The sequence below is a fragment of the Phocoena sinus genome, chromosome 2 (assembly GCF_008692025.1).
Source record: "Phocoena sinus isolate mPhoSin1 chromosome 2, mPhoSin1.pri, whole genome shotgun sequence".
NCBI classification, from domain to species: Eukaryota; Metazoa; Chordata; class Mammalia; order Artiodactyla; family Phocoenidae; genus Phocoena; species Phocoena sinus.
In genome coordinates, this window is record NC_045764.1 from 56184890 (window position 1) to 56202865 (window position 17976).

Here is a 17976-nt window from a genome sequence, read left to right on the forward strand (position 1 = left end):
CTAAAAGGAATCCAAATCGGAAAAGGAGAAGTAAAGCTGTCACTTTTTGCAGAAGACATGATGCTATACATAGAGAATCCTACAGATGCTACCTGAAAAATACTAGAGCTAATCAATGAATTTGGTAAAGTAGCAGGACATAAAATTTATGCACAGGAATCTCTAGCATTCCTATACACTAAGATGAAAATCTGAAAGTGAAATTAAGAAAACCCTCCAATTTACCATTGCAACAAAAAGAATAAAATATCTAGGAAGAAACCTACCTGAGGAGACAAAAGACCTGTATGCAGAGAATTATAAGACACTGATGAAAGAAATTAAAGATGATACAAATCGATGGAGAGATATATCATGTTCTTGGATTGGAAGAATCAACATTGTGAAAATGACTCTACTACCCAAAGCAATCTACAGATTCAATGCAATCCCTATCAAACTACCAATGGCATTTCTCACAGAACTACAACAGAAAATTTCACAATTTGTATGGAAACACAAAAGTCTCTGAATAGCCAAAGCATCTTTCAAAAGAAAAACGGAGCTGGAGGAATCAGGCTCCCTGACTTCTGACTATACTATAAAGCTACAGTAATCAAGACCGTATGGTACTGGCACAAAAACAGAAATATAGATCAATGGACCAGGATAGAAAGCCCAGAGATAAACCCACACACATATGGACAGCTTGTCTTTGATAAAGGAGGCCTGAATATACAGTGGAGAAAAGACAGCCTCTTCAGTAAGTGGTGCTGGGAAAACTGGTCAGGTACATGTAAATTTATGATATTAGAACACTCCCTAACACCATTCACAAAAATAAACTCAAAATGTATTAAAGACCTAAATATAAGGCCAGACAGTATCAAACTCTTAGAGGAAAACATAGGCAGAACACTCTATGACATAAATCACAGCAAGATCCTTTTTGACCCACCTCCTAGACAAATAGAAATAAAAACAAAAATAAACAAATGGGACCTAATGAAACTTAAAAGCTTTTTCATAGCAAAGGAAACCATAAAGAAGACGAAAACACAACCCTCAGAATGGGAGAAAATATTTGCAAATGAATCAACTGAAAAAGGGTTAATCTCCAAAATTTACAAGCAGCTCATGCAGATCAATATCGAAAACAACTAACAACCCAGTCCAGAAATGGGCAGAAGACCTAAATAGACATTTCTCCAAAGAAGATATACAGATTGACAACAAACACATGAAAGAATGCTCAACATCATTAATCGTTAGAGAAATCCAAATCAAAACTGCAATCAGATATCATCTCACACCAGTCAGAATGGCCATCATCAAAAACTCTACAAACAAATGCTGGAGAGGGTGTGGAGAAAAGGGAATCCTTTTGCACTGTTGGTGGGAATGTAAATTGATGCAGACACCATGGAGAACAGTATGGAGGTTCCTTAAAAATCTAAAAATAGAACTACCCTACGACACAGGAATCCCACTACTGGGCATATACCCTGAGAAAACCATAATTCAAAAAGTGTCATGTAGCACAATGTTCATTGCAGCTCTATTTACAATAGCCAGGACATTTAAGAAACAGGTTTTCATTGAAAGATGAATGAATAAAAATGATGTGGTCCATATATACAATGGAATATTACTCAGCCATAAAAAGAAGCAAAATTGAGTTATTTGTAGTGAGGTGGATGGACCTAGAGTCTCTCATACAGAGTGAAGTAAGTCAGAAGAGAAAAACAAATACCATATGCTAACACATATATATGGAATCTAAGAAAAAAAAATGGTCATGAAGAACCTAGAGGCAAGACGGGAATAAAGACACAGACCTACTAGAGAATGGACTTGGGGATATGGGGAGGGGGAAGGGTAAGCTGTGACAAAGTGAGAGAGTGGCATGGACTTATGTACACTACCAAATGTAAAATAGATAGCTAGTGGGAAGCAGTCGCATAGCACATGGAGATCAGCTTGGTTCTTTGTGACCACCTAGAGGGGTGGGATAGGGAGGGTTGGAGGGAGGGAGATGCAAGAGGGAAGAGATATGGGAACATATGTATATGTATAACTGATTCACTTTGTTATAAAGCAGAAACTAACACACCAGTGTAAAGCAATTATACTCCAATAAAGATGTTGAAAAAAGAAAAAGTGAAGGAGAAATAAAGAATTTCTCAAAGAAAAACTGAGGAAATTAGCCACCAGCAAACCTGCTTTGTATAAGCTATTAAAATAATTCTTCAGGGAGAAAAAAAATTGTTCATTTATCAATATAAACTCTGATCTGTGTAAAAGGGAAAGTGTTAAAGAAGGAATAAATGTAGGTAAAATAAAATCTTCTTTAGGGTCTTCCCTGGTGGCACAGTGGTTAAGAATCCACCTGCCAATGCAGGGGACATGGGTTTGAGTCCTGGTCCGGGAAGATCCCTCATGCCACGGAGCAACTAAGCCTGTGTGCCACAACTATTGAGCCTGCTCTCTAGAGCCCGTGAGCCACAACTACTGAGCCCACGTGCCACAACTACTGAAGCCTGCACAGCTAGAGCCTGTGCTTTGCAACAAGAGAAGCCACCACAATGGGAAGCCTGTGCATTGCAACGAAGAGCAGCCCCTAATCATCGCAACTAGAGAAAGCCCACATGCAGCAACAAAGACCCAACGCAGAGAAAAATACATATTTTTTAAATCCTGTATATTTATTAACTTAAAGATAATTATTTACAGTAATAATAGGAACAATATATTGGATGATCCTATGAATTTTCCTTTGTTGACACAGTGCATGACATTAATTCATTAATTTTCAAATGTTGAACAACAGTTTCACACTTGGAAACAGTCTCACTAAGCTGTTTATAGTTCTCCTTATATGTATAAGGATTTGATGGGATTTGATGTTCTTATGTTTTGGATATTTTAGAATTGTTAATATAACTATTGATTTTTTAAAAATACTAGATGATCTCATGAACAGAATAGCAATGTCCAGGAAAAATCAGTGAACTTGATTATATGTCAATAGAAAGTATTCAATCTAGATGACAGAAATTTGGTAGAAAGAAAAAGAACAGAGGCTCAGGGACTGATGGGAAAATAACCATGTCTTTAAATCTGCCATTGGAGTCTCAGAAGAAGAGGAGAATAGGTGTAGGGCTGAAAAGTATGCATTTTGTCTGTCTCCCTTCTAAATTTGACAAAAGGCATAAATGTACAGATTCAAGGATCTGAGCAAAATACCAAAAGTTTCAGGAAACCCATGCCCAGTTACATCACAATCAAATTTTTGAAAACTAAATAGAAAAAAGGTCTTAAAAACACATTTTTATCTGAAACCTCAGAGGCCAGAAGGAAGGGGAATGGCAGTGAAATATCTTTCAGGAATAAAGGTGAAATAAATACATTTCCCTGATGAAAGAAAACTGTCTCCAGTTGTTTTAAAAGAAGTGGTAAGGGAATTTCCACAGACAGAAAGGACATAAAAACAGAAGAAAATTTAAAACATCAGAAGTTAAGAAAAAGAAATGTAAATGTTTAAAATATACACACATACACAGATAAACACACAGAAAAACCCACACATGCCCATACATTGGAGCCAGCCTAAAAGAGCTGGCAAGAGCTAATGCTGGAATAATTTGAACAACAAAGTTAATTACACTAGTACAGTTTATAAAGCAAAACACAAAATAAGTATTCATTAGTTCATCTTGACATTAAAAACTTAATTCAGGGACTTCCCTGGTGGTCCAGTGGTAAAGAATGTGCCTTCCAAAGCAGGGGACACAGGTCTGATCCCTGGTCAGGGAACTAAGATCCCACATGCCAAGGGGAAACAAAGTCCACACACCACAACTACTGAGCCCATGTGCCTCAACTAGAGAGCCCGTGTACCACAAACAACAGAACCCATGTACCCTGGAGTCCACGCACCACGACTGGTGAGAAACACCCTCATGCCACAGCTAGAGAGAAGCCTGTGCACCACAACAAAGAGCCCACACCACAATGAAAGTTCCCACATGCCGCAACTAAGACCCGACACAGCCAAAAAAATTTCTTTAATAAATAAATGAAAGCTTAATTCAATAAACAAATTAATGAAAGTGAAATGGCAAAACTTACTCAAAGAAGCATTTTAATTAATGAGTGTAAAAAATTGAGTACAACATAAAATCACCAACAGAACATCACAGTAAGTAATGCTGTAGGCAAAATTATGATAAATACAAAAATCACTGGGTAAAACTTTAAAGGGAAACAGGATAGCAGACTATTCACATGGCCTCAAGTAATCTCTCTCAAAATATTTACCACACTTAAAATTTCAGGCTGTACTATAAAACACTAATCATCAAATCAATGTAGTACTGACATAAAAAAGACAATAGAACAATGAATCTGAATCAAAAACCCAGAAATAAACCCCAAGTATATATGGTCACATAATATTTGGCAAGGGAGCCAAGAATACTCATTGGGAAAGACAGTCTCTTCAAAAAACTGTACTGGGATAACTGAATATTCACATGTGAAAGAATGAAACTGGATCCATATCTTACACCACTCACAAAAATTAACTCAAAATAGATAAAAGACTTAAATATAATACCAGAAACCAAGACACTCCTAGAAGAAAACATAGGGACAAAGCTCCTTGACATGGACCTTAGTAATATTTTTTTTGGATATGGCACCTAAAGCACAGGTGACAAAATAAAAAATAAACAAGTGGAACTACTTCAAACTAAAAAGCTTCTGCACAGCAAAAGAAATCATCACCAAAGTGAAAAGTCAATCTAAGAATGGGGAAAATATTTGCAAACCTTATATCTGATAAGAGGTTAATATCTGAAACATAAAGAACTCACAGCAATCTATAAACAACTCAATAATGGAAAATGATAACCCAATTGAAAAATGGGCATAGGACCTGAATAGACATTTCTCCAAAGAAGATACACAAAAAGCCAACAGGTACCTGAAAAGATGCTCAAAATCACTAGTCAGTAGGGAAATGCAAATTAGATATCACCTCACACCTGTTAGAATGGCCATAATAATAATGAAAAAAAGGCAAGAGATAACAAATGTTGGCATGAATGTGGAGAAAAGGGAAACCTTATGCACTATTGGTGGGAATTCATTGAATAAATTGTATTCAATTCATTACACTGTGGTGGAAAACAGAATGGAGGATCCTCAAAAATTTTAAAATAGAGCTATCATATGATCTAGAAATTTCACTTCTGAGATTATATTCAAAGGAAATGAAAACAATAACTTGAAAAGAACCCCATGTTCATAGTTCATAGCAGCATTATTTACAATAGCCAAGACATGGAAAGAATATAAAGGATCATCGATGAATGAATGGATGAAGAAGCTGTGATCTCACACAGACACACACAGACACACACACACACACATAATTGAATGTTATTTATCCATAAAAAGAAGAAAAACCTGTTATTTGTGAAAACATGGATGTGCATTTAGGATATTATGCTAAGTGAAATGTCAGACATAGAAAGAATATTGTATGAGCTCACTTACATATGAATCTAAAACAAACAAAAAAACCAAACTCATAGAAAAAAAGATCAGATTTGTGGTTACAGGAAGTGTGGAGGGTGGGGGGAGGGAAATTGGAGAAAGGTGATCAAAAGGTACAAACTTCGAGTTATAAGGTAAATAAGTACTAGGGATGTAAGGCACAACATGATGACACTATAGTTTACTCTGATGTAAGACACATAGGAAAGATGTTAAGAGAGTATATCCTAAGAGTTCTCACCATAAGGAAATTTTTTCCTTATTTCTTTTTTCTTTCATTTTATTGTATCTATATGAGAAGATGGATGTTAGCTGAACATATTGTGTTAACCATTTCACTTTATATGTAAATCAAACTATCATGCTGTCTGCTTTAATACATACAGTGACATATAAACAATGGTGAATGTCAAGTATTTCTCAATAAAAAATATTTTATATTTTCCAGGTTTATTGAGTTATTATTGACATATAACACTTTGTAAGTTTAAGTGGCCATTATATATATATACACACATATGTATATATTTCATATACATACATATATGTATATATATATTAATTTTTAAATTTATATTTATTATATTTTATATATGTTATATATATATTACCTACTTGTATGTTTCATATACTATATTTTATATTTTTATTATATATATAATATATATGTATAGTAAAATGATTACCACAATAAGATATTTCATTGTGGTTTTGGTTTGCATTTCTCTGATATTTAGTGATGTTGAGCACCTTTTCATGTACCTGTTGGCCATTTGTATGGCTTTGGAGAACTGTCTATTTAGGTCCTTTGCCCATTTTTTAATTAGACCATTTTTTTTGTTGTTGCTGAGTGTGTAACAATATGATTAGTTAACATATACATTGCATGATATGATTGAAATATTTTTTTTGTGTGTGGTGAGAACATTTAGGATCTACTTTCTTAACAATGTTCAGGTATATAATACAGAACTATTAATTATAGTCACTATGTTATATATCAGATGCCCAAGAATTATTTACCTTATAACTAGAAGTTTGTACCTTTTGACAAACATCCCCTCGTTTCTCCCCCACACTAGCCTCTGGTTACCACCATTCTACTCTCAGTTTCTATGAGTTCAGTGCTCTCTTTCTCTCTCATATAAATATATCACATTTTCTTAATTCTTCCTTTCATTTTCATTCATTTTATAGAAACTTAGGTTATTTCCATATATTGGCTATTGTAAATAATGCTGCAATGAAAATGGGGGTGCAGATATTTTTGGAGGTAGTGATTTCCTTTCCTTCAATTATATACACAGAACTGAGATTGCTGGGTTATTTAGTAGCCCCATTGAAAATTTCTGAGTAACCTTCATATTGTTTTCCACAGTGGCTTCACAAAATTGCATTCCTATCAACAGTGTACAAGAGTTGCCTTTTTCCCACATCCTCACTAGCATATGTTATGTCTCATCTTTTTGCTAATACCCATTCTAACAGGTGTGTGGTGATATCTCCTCGTGGTTTTGATGCGCATTTCCCTGATATTTAGTGATGTTGACCACCTTTTCTTGTATCTGTTGGCCATTTGTATGTCTCTTTGGAGAAATGTCTATTTAAGTTCCTTCTATACTTTGGATATTAACACCTTATCAGACAGATGGTTTGCAAATATTTTCTCCCATTTTGTAGGTATGTCTTCATTTTATTGATTGTTTCTTTTACTGTGCAGAAGCTTTTTAGTTTAATCCAGTCCTACTTACTGAATTTTACATTTGATGCTTGTGTTTTGATTTCATATTGAAAAAATAATCACCAAGACTGATGTCAAGGAGTATTTGTTTTTTGTTTTTTGTTTTTTTTTTGTGTGTGTGTGTGGTATGCAGGCCTTTCACTTTTGTGGCCTCTCTCATTGCGGAGCACAGGCTCCAGACGCGCAGGCTCAGCGGTCATGGCTCACAGGCCTAGCCACTCCGCGGCATGTGGGATCTTCCCGGACCGGGTCACGAACCCGTGTCCCCTGCATCAGCAGGCGGACTCTCAACCACTGCGCCACCAGGGAAGCCCCAAGGAGTTTTTCTGTATGTTTTCATCAAGGAGTTTCATGGTTTCAGGTCTTACTTTTAAGTATTTAATCATCTTGAGTTAATATTTGAGAGTGGTGTAAGATAAGGGTGCAATTTCATTATTTTTCATGTGAATATCCAGTTTTCCCACCACCATTTATTGAAAAGACTGTCTTCATCCCATTGAGTATTCTCAGCATCCTTGTCAAATATTAGTTGAATGCATATGTATAGGTTTATTTCTGAGTTCTTGATTCTGTTCCATGGGTCAGTGCATCTGTTTTTAAGCCAGTACCATACTGTCTTGATTATTATAGATTTGTTGTAGAGTTTGAAATCAATGGGTGATGCCTCCAGCTTTTTTTCTTTCTCAAGATTGCTTTAGCTATTCAGAGTCTTTGTGGCTTCATACGAACTTTTGGATATTTTTTTCTATTCCTGTGAAAAATACCATTGGAATTTTGATAGAGATTTCATTTAATCTATAGATGGCTTTGGGTAGTATGGCCATTTTGGATATCTTTTATTCATTTTTCTTGTTTAATTGCTCTAAATAAAACACTGGTTTATTAAAATATGGTTATTTTAATATATGTTCACATTTTTCTTTGATGTTATTCCCTCCAGTAAGTGGTGGAACATAACTCCTCTCCCCTTGAGGGCAGTCTGGAATTAGCAATTTTCTTCTTACAAATAGAAAGGGAAGAATACTAAATTGACAGTGTAGAAACCTGACAGATACCACTGTAAGTGATCCAGGCTAATATCAACAATAAATAATGTTGATATCATCCATACTCTGTTATTAACATCGTGAAAAAGCCATCTCATGTCTGTGTTATTTTTTCCCCCAAATCCACAATTCAAGTATCATCATAAGAAAATGTCAGACAAATATAAATGGATGGATATCCTTCAAAATGCCTCAGTAGTTTCATTCAAAAGTGTTAAGGTCATTAAGAACATAGACAGAAACTGTTGCTGATTGGATGAAATTAATATATGATGACTAATCTAGATATTCTAGATTAGATTCTGAAAAAAAAGAACATTAGCTGAAATAAAGGTAAAGTACAAATAAAGTCTGTAGTTTTATTAATAATATTGCATCAATTTTAATTTCTTAGTTTTGATAAATATGTCATGCTTATTTAAGATATTAACTTTAACAGAAATGGTATGAAACACATACGCAAACTTTCTGTACTATCTTTGCCTCTCTTCTGTAAATCAAAAATTATTTCAAAATAAATATGCAAAACCAAAAATGTAAACATTATTAATTGGGTATAATAGCAAGATTGACCTATATTTTAGCCTACAAAAATCACTTTTAATATAAAGACAACCATAAGTTACAAGTAGAAGGGTGGAAAAATGTATACCATGCTAACATGAAGTAAACAAAATCTGTAGTGGCTACAGCAATATTGGACAAAGTATATTTCAGAGCAAAGAATGTTTCCAGGAGATCATTTCATAAATACTCATCAAGAAGATGTACGAGCACTAAACATTTGTACACCTAAATACAGAGCTTAAAAATAATTAAATTAAAAACAGATAGATCTAAAACAGGCAGTAAATATAATTATAGCTGGCAATTTCAATATTTCCCTCTCAAAAATTGTTACAACAAGTAGACAGAAAATTAACAGGAATATAGGAGAGCTGAATGACAGTGTAAACCAAATTAACCTAATTGACAGTTATATAACATGCTACCAAATGCTAGATAATGCTAAAGAATACCCATTCTTTTCAAATGTACATGTAACATTTGCAAAGATAGACCATATTCTGGACCACGAAAAAAAAAAGTCTCGACATATTCAAAAAGGTTGAAAAAACACAAAGTATGTTATTCTCTTTCCACAAAGAAATTCAATTAAGAATCAATAATGGAATGATTTCTGCAATATCCAAATATTTAAAAACAAAATAACATACTTGTAAATAACTCATTGACCCAAGGGGAAAAATAGTCAAAGGGAAAATCACATCAAAATATGTGGGGTGTTGTTGAAGAAATTCTTAGGAGGAAATTTATATGTATGTTACAAAGAAGAAAGATCTCAAATCAATGATCCCAGCTTCCACCTTACAAGAATTTTTTTTAAAAAAGAGCAAATCATACCATGAGTCAGCAGAAGAAAGGAAATAATAAGTATTAAGAAGCAGAAAATAGGGAGATAGTAGAGAATATCAAAGAAACAAACAAAAAAACATGATTATTTGAAAAAAATCAAGAAAATTGACAATTCTCTAGCCAAACTGCTCAGTATTAAAAGACAAGAGATGCAAATCACCAATATCAAGAATAAAGAAGGCAACAACACTACAGTTTTGAAATGTATTGAAGGGACACTAATGGAATATAATGAACAACTTTACAGTCATTTATTCTACATATTAGAGATGGACAAATTCCTTGAATGGCACAAACTGCCAAACCTCATCCAATAAAAATATATAATCTGAATATTTCCCTTATATATTAAATAAGCGGAATTTGACTAAAAATCCTTCTAAGAAAACCCTTAGAAACTGAGAGGACTTTTAAACAGAAAGATCTTAAGATTTGTCTAATATTTGAAAATTGATTAATGTAACTCACAATAGTACAAAATATAAGGATAAAACATATTATCTCAATTGAGTAGAAAAATATCATACTTGATGAAACAATGCATCATATCCTTGTAAGATTAAGAATAAGACAAGAATGCCCCATGTTACTAATGGATGTTCTACTCAGTGCAACAAATCAAGAAAAAGAAATAAAAGACATGTGGACTAGACATGAAGAGATAAATAATTTTCATTCTCAAATTACAGCATCATCAGTGTAGAATAGCTGAGGGAATCTACACACACACTCACACACAAAAACCCTATTACATATTATACTTAATATGTTGTATTAGTAAGGTGCTAGGATAGAAAATCAATATGAAAAAATCAATTATATATATACATATATATGCATTAGCAAAATAATTAGACATTTTTAAATTAAAAATATTTATAATGGCATCAAAATCATGAAATAAATAAGGATAAATCTGACCAAAATCATAAAATACCTGTACACTGAAAATTATGAAATATTGAGGGAAGAAATTAAGGAATACCTGAGTAAATGGAGAGATTTACCAGGTCCATAGGTCAGAAGATTAAAGAATGTAATTGCTTTCAAAATCGTTTATATTGTCTATATGATCCCAATCAAAATCCTAGCAGATATTTTGGTAGAAATTGACAAATTAATTCTAAAAATCCTATTGAAATTCAAAGACCTAGAATAGCTAAAATAGCCTTGAAAAAGAATAAAGATGAAATCCTAATAGTGTCTGATTTTTAGAATTATGATAAAGCAATATTAATCAAGACAGTGTGCTATTTGTTTCAGATAGATAGATCAATGGAACAGAATAGAAATCACAGAAATAGAATTGCACATATATGGAGAACTGAATTTTGACAAAGTTGCAAAGGCACTTTAGTGTTGTAAGAATAGTCTCCTTGATAGAATGAACTTCAATCCATAACTTATTCCATATACAAAATTTGAGTCAAAATTGATAACTATAAAATATGCCATTTAAATTCTAAGCATACCCCCAAATTAAACCTAAAACCATAACACTTCTATAAGAAAATTTTGGAGAAATTGTTTGATACCTTGGTCTAGGAAAATATTCCTTAGCTATGGCATTAACAAGCACAATCCCTTAAAGAACTGATATCCCTGATATTTATCAGTCCCTGATAAAATGTGACTTTATCAAAATAAAAAGACATCTGCTCTCAAAAAATTCTGTTAAGATAATAAAAAAGGCTAACTGTAACTGGGATAAAATATTTACAAAGCACACTTCACCAAAGATGACATGTGATTGATGATAAGCACATGACAAGATGGTCAGTATTAGTCATTAGGTAAATGCAATTAAAACTACAATGTGATACCACTGCACACCTATTAGAATGGCCAAAATTTTAAATGACTGTGCCACGGGTTTGTGAGAATGTGGAGGAACTTGTACCCTCATGTACTGTTAGTGGGAATGTGAAAGTTTACAACTTTGGAAAAATGTTTTGGCAATTTCTTGAAAAGTTAAACATTAGCCTACCATATGATCTAGCCATGTCATTTCCAGGGAGAGAAATGAAGGCATATTTTACATAAATGTTCAGAGCAATTTTATTTGCAACAGCTCTAAGCTGGAAGCAGTCAAAATGTTATCAATAGAGTTAAACAGAGTGATTAGATGGTTAAACAAACACATTTGTGGTATATTCATACAATAGAATACTACTCAGGAATAAAATGCATAAACTCTTGGTATATGCTATAATATGGATGAATCTTAAAATAACAATGTTGAGTTAAAGAAGCCAAATAGAAAAGATTATATACTGTATGATTCATTTATAAAAAATGCAGACTATTGTGACAGAAAGCAGATCATTTGTTACCTGAAAGTAAAGGTGGGTTGGGGTGCAATTACAAAGGGACATGAGAAAACATTTGAGGGTCATAAATATTACCTTGACTGGGGTAATGATTTCATGAATATTTATTTATTTGTCAAGGTATACCCTTTAAATATATGCAGTTTATCATATATCAATTATACCTCAATAAAGCTGTTAAAAATATAAGGCTTAACCTGTGGAATTAATGGTGAATAATTGAGAAGCAGCAGAGCTAAGATTTTCAAAGGCACATATTAAACAGTATCTATGCCTATTTGTCCCCTGCCCCATAATGTATGGGCAGAATCCCACTGACCTGGAGGAAAACTTACAGTTCTACACCCCTGTCTTCTATTAAAAAAAAAAAAAAAAAAAAGCCTTCTCTCACCTTTCCCAGGAGAGTAGAGAGTTCAGTCCAATGAGGGCTGCAGTAGGCATTGGGTGAAAATGCATTCAAGTTGTCATAAGAATTTGTCTGGTCTTTGTTCCAGGTTCCTGGCTCAGAACTTCGAAAACCTTTGTAATTTCATGAGTGACAAGAGTGTCCTCCCTATGCTAATGAGGTGTATCATGGGGGGCCAGTGAATTACTTCCAAGTGGGGGCTGGTTACCAGAAATATCAATCATGACTAGAAGGTTGGGGCTTTCATCTTCCAGACCACAAGGGTGGAGAGGGTGGCTGGAGTCTGAGTTTGATCACATGGCCAGTGATTTAAACACTCATGCCTACACAAAAAGAAACCAATAAAAACTCTGGAACTGAACCTCGGTAGTGAACACGTTAATGTCCTGAAAGGGTGACACACCCTGACCCCACAGGGTGAGGACATGGAAAATCTATGCTGGGAAACCTCCCAGACCTTGCCCTATGTATATCCTTCATAATAAAACTATAATCCTATATGTAGTATTCCTAGTGAGTTCTGTAAGTCATTCTAGTGAATTGTGGAACCTGAAAGGGTCATGGGAACTTCCAAAGTTATAGATAGTTGGTCAAAAGTGTGGGTATCCTGGGAAGCCCTGAATTGCAGTTTGTGTCAAAGTAAGGACAGTATTGTTTAAGACCTTACCCTTTAACCTGTAGGGTCTGCACTAACCCTGAGTGGTAATTTCCAGAACTGAATTGCAGTACCTGCAGTTGGGGTTGAAAGAGTACAAGCAATACAATAAATATAAAGCAAAATGGGGATCATTTATCTCTTTCATTGATACATTAATGGAAAGGGAGACATATAAGGCCAGCATTATAAGATTTATTTTATCTAATTTTATATCATTATGTAATTATAAAAATTAATCCCTGGCCACCAATGTAAGCAGGTAGAAGCAGCCATTCTAATAACTAAGGACTCAGATGTAATGAGGATGATGGGGTCCCATTTTCATGAAATGAAGAGCCTTTCTTATTCCAAAAGTTAGTACCTGAATGTAAGATCCTAATTTATCAGTGGTTAAGTGGGATTTGAGGCTATTTCCCATGGGACTCCCAAAGACAGCCAATAGGACCTAATGATATTGAGACAGTGAACTCCCCTCCTCCTGAGGCCAGCCTTCTGTAGGTCACTATGACTGTACTGTACCAGACACCAAGGAGTTATGAGAAATACTAGACTTGGACTATATCTAACATCTCAGTTCATTGTCTCTGAACGTGAAAGAATCCATGCAGTTCCTCATAAACCCCAAGTTACTCTATGTAATTTTGAAATCATCTTTTTATTCATCCCTCCAAAGGGCTCACCTTTCAGAGGAAAAGGATTTTGCTAAGATTCTTTCTTCCATTGATTGTTTTCAAGCACCCAGGCTGTGTCTCCACTTCTTATACTAATGAAATACCTGGAATCTCAATTTTCGTAACAGATTATTAGCCCCTGTGGTAGGTTGGAAAATAGCCGCCACTCACCCCCACCCCCCATAAAGATATCCATGTCCTAATCTCTGAGACAGGTGAATGCTACTTCAAATGGCAAAAAAAACCCAAAATAAAACAAAGTGTCCTTGCAGACAAAGATTAGGATCTCAAGACGAGATGACCCTGGACTTCACTTGGGCCCTAAATCTAATGACTAGAAGACAGGAGAAGGAGATCAAAGATGGAGCGATATATGTGGGAGACAACTCTGTGAAGACCCACGTTAAGGTGGAGGGAGAAACTGGAGTTATTCTACCACAAACCAAAGAATGCCAGGAGCCACCAGATGCTTGGAGGAGTGAGGAAGGATTCTCGCCTAGAACTCCAGTGGGATTGTGGCCATGCCAATAACTTGATTTCAGATTTCTGCTGCCAGAACTAATAGGGAATAGAGTTGTGTTGTTTTATCCAACCCAGTTTATGGCAATTTGTCACAGCAGTCCTAGGAGAATTTTACTGGGGAAGATTTTAATTTCAGAAGATGTACTGGTTTCAGTGTAGGAGATAAACTGTAAGTAAATAAATAAACAGTGAGAAGATGCAGCAGAAGTTGACTGTGGTAATCTAGGTGAGAAAGATCAGTGGAAAATTGTATCGGCATGCTGAGAGAAGGGTAGCAGTGGAACTTAGGAGGTGAGTATTGTGTGATTCATTGGATGTGAGGATAATCAGTGGCATTCTCATTTCTTTCTGGGAAACTGGATGGACAGTCATGATATGTACTGTGAGACAAGAAACATACAGGCAACAGAAAGATTGAGAGCAGCCACTGATGAAGTACAGTACATAGAATGTTGAATTTAAAGTTCAAAGTCATAATGTTCAGATGTCTCTTAAGCAGTTCAATATCCAGTTATAGACCACAGAAGAGACATCTAAGCTGAAGAAATAGATCTGGGGCTCATCAGTGTATAGACATCAACTTCAAGGTCTGGGAGATGGCACTTATCAAGGAGAACATAGGGTGAGGAGATAAGGGGACATAAAGCAGGACCACAAAAAACCTCAACTTTTAGGAGACACCTAAAATATTTGAGAAGGCGTAGACAGAGGGTTCTCAGTTGTCCCAGGAGTTGTGCATATGGATAACTTGGGACTCTCTGGAAGAATACCTATGTCCTGGGTGGGGTGTGGACCTGTGTTGCCAGTATAAGTGAGGAAGCCAAGAGTGGGCTTAGTAGATAACTTGATCATTAAAAGGATAATAGGAAATACTACAAACACCAGTACACACAAAAAATTAGCAACTTAGATGAAATACACCAACTCCTTAAAAACCACAAAGCACCAAAATTCACCCAGAATGAAAAAGATAACCTGATAGGTCTACAATCAAGTTGAATTGGTAGTTACAAACCATTTGAAAAAGAAATTTCTAGGTACTGGTGGTTCCACTGAAAAAATTCTACCAAATATTTTAAAAAGGAATAAAAACAATTCTATACATTTTCTTCCATAAAATTGAAGAGTGGGGAACATTCTCCAAGTTACTTTAAGAGGCTCTTATATCAAAACCAGATAAAGGCCATGCAAAAAGTGAAAATTATAGACCAATATCTATGATGAATACTCACATAAGCATCCTTAACAAAATATCAGCAGATTAATTCAGCAACATGTAAAAAGAATTTCGCACCACAAACTTGTACCCAGGGTCTTATTGAACAGGATTTATCTTCACAAAGATGTTGAAGATGAAGCAATCTATTTTAACAGGTCCTAGAACAGGTCCAATGAGAAAAGTCATATGATAGTCTGGAAACAGGCTTACATGACCTGGGCTTCTTGGTCAGCTCTGTCTTTCCTCACTCCTGCTTGTAATTTTCAGTGGTTCTCAACTAGAGACCAGACTGCCCATAAAAGGGTTTATGGCTGTGTAGGGGGAAGGTATCTTCTTTTTCTTTTCCTACACTTCTTTTTTGCTTTTCCCATGTCCAGTAGGCATTCATATGTGTGTTGATAGGGACAGAGGTGTTCAGATGTTGGTACTTGTGTGGTGTGCATTATGGTCTCACACAATGAAAAATTGTCCCACTCTCATGCCAGGACTGTTCTTTTTGAAGAACCTTGCTCTAGACAGTCTCTCAAGGTGGTGCTATTTACCATGTTTATCTCCCAAACTTCTACTGTCAGTCCAGGCATCTTTCCTGAGACATACATACCCAGATACCTGCTGGGCACGACCCCTCCCTCTTCCCAGGTACATCTCTCTGAATAGTCTCAGGAAGTGATGCCTTCATATCCTGGATCCACAATACTTCTCAATCCCAGCCACCCTGAGACAGGATCCCAGTGGTTCCTGGTATTCACCATCTCCCTTCACCTTTCCTTATTATTTACATCCCTACTGAGCCTCCATTGCCTCTGTTCTATTCTCTGCAACAACATTGTGCCTCGTGAGATATGTATGGCAACATAATGCATAATGATTATTTAATTACTAACTTGTTTATTTGCTTATGGCCCTTTTTCTCCACCATTTCTCCTCACTGTGGATTGCAGAGACCACGTCTCTCCTTCTCATTTATTTCCTCAGGCAAAATAACTGAGATGTAGTGTTTCATAAATAGTTGCATAATGAAGATGAAATGCAAGCGATCATCCATTTTTAAGTGGATTCCTGTGAAAACTCTCCTAATTGGTCTCTCTGCCTCTGCTTCTCTACCTGCCCCCAACTCCAGACTTAACTCTGATTCCATTTGACTTTTCTAAAAGACACTCCTGACCCTGTTAGACCTTGAGTGCTGGCAGGCTGCACTGTGGGTCTGGACAGGACTAGAAGGTCTCCGGTTGCAGAGGTGTCTTTAGGCCTCAGTTGGACAGGCATGCACAGTGTCCACTAGGGAGACTGAAGGGGTGAAGGGCCAGGGTTGTGTCCTCTCCCTCACCCTCCCAACTGCGGACAGCAGCACTGCCTGTCCTCACTTCTTATGCTTTTCTAATTAAAAGGGGCCAGCCTGTCAAACAGTCCCAATGTGATTGGTATCTCCCCTGACTGAGCTACTTTTCTAAAATGCAAATCTTTCAGGCACATGATAGACATTGCTCAATATTTGCTGAATGCATTAATGTAAGTTCTCTGTCTCAATTCCTTGGCCTGCAAGGCATTTGGGGCCCCTCTGGGGGCTCCAAGGTGGGGTTGCTGCCTATGTGGACAGGAAAGAGCCAGAAGGATTCACATTTCATTCGGGGCCTCTGGGCCTCTGCACTGTGAGCATGTACACTGTCCACGGGAGGCTCTGGGGTGACCCCCCCTCCCTCTGTTCGCTATGGGAACCAGTGCCAGGACAGGCCTCTCCTCCTATTCCTGAGTCTGCCAAGAACAGCCTATTCCACAGTTGTGTAATCTTTTCCACATTACAGAGTTTGAAGCAACCCACCAGCAAAACTGTCCACACTAGAATATTTTATGTTAAAAGTTCTCCATATAGTTCTTGCATCGATGGAACTTCTATTTAAAGAATCTTGATTTAAAGAGTGGCCCTTCATGAGTTTTATGGGGAGAGATATTTTGCAACCTTCAGGCCTTTGCTTCTAAGCTGCTGGCCCTGAGAGGACTTATTGCCCACATCGAACAGCACCAACCCTGAAGATAACCAGTGGGCCTAAATTAGACAGTATTTGGCAAGGCAAGGCATCACTGGAGCTCCAGACCCAAATATTGACCCTTGAATTAAAGAAGTTTTGGATGCCTCATGAGTACTGACTTCCTCTTCCACCCACAGTTGTCATCTGTCTTTTTATATTATCTCTCTGAAGGTCTGCATCTCTGGGTTATGGAGAGACACCTTATTAGGTGTTACTATCAAGCCACCAAGCTACTGTCCTCTCCCATGACACATCTGCAGGTGCACTTTCTCTACTTAAGGGATATCCCAAGCTTTACTTTTTTCCACCCCCTCTCCATGGATTTTCTTTTTGTTGAGAAATGCACCCTCTTCAGCCGATCTTTTCCTGGAAGAAAATGATATCACATTAGCAGGTGTA

The 17976-nt window shown here is 36.2% G+C and overlaps 1 long non-coding RNA gene across 1 annotated transcript in view; it reads right to left on the reverse strand.

Moving 5' to 3' along the window:
* The window catches only part of LOC116749511, a 52031-nt gene extending 38191 nt beyond the window's left edge, over positions 1 to 13840 (reverse strand). The window contains exons 1-2 of the long non-coding RNA XR_004348629.1: positions 13819 to 13840; positions 13148 to 13209 (exon numbers count right to left, since the gene is read on the reverse strand). This is a non-coding gene — a long non-coding RNA (uncharacterized LOC116749511). The remainder of the gene's footprint in view (positions 1 to 13147; positions 13210 to 13818) is intronic.
* Between the last annotated feature and the right edge of the window lie 4136 nt (positions 13841 to 17976).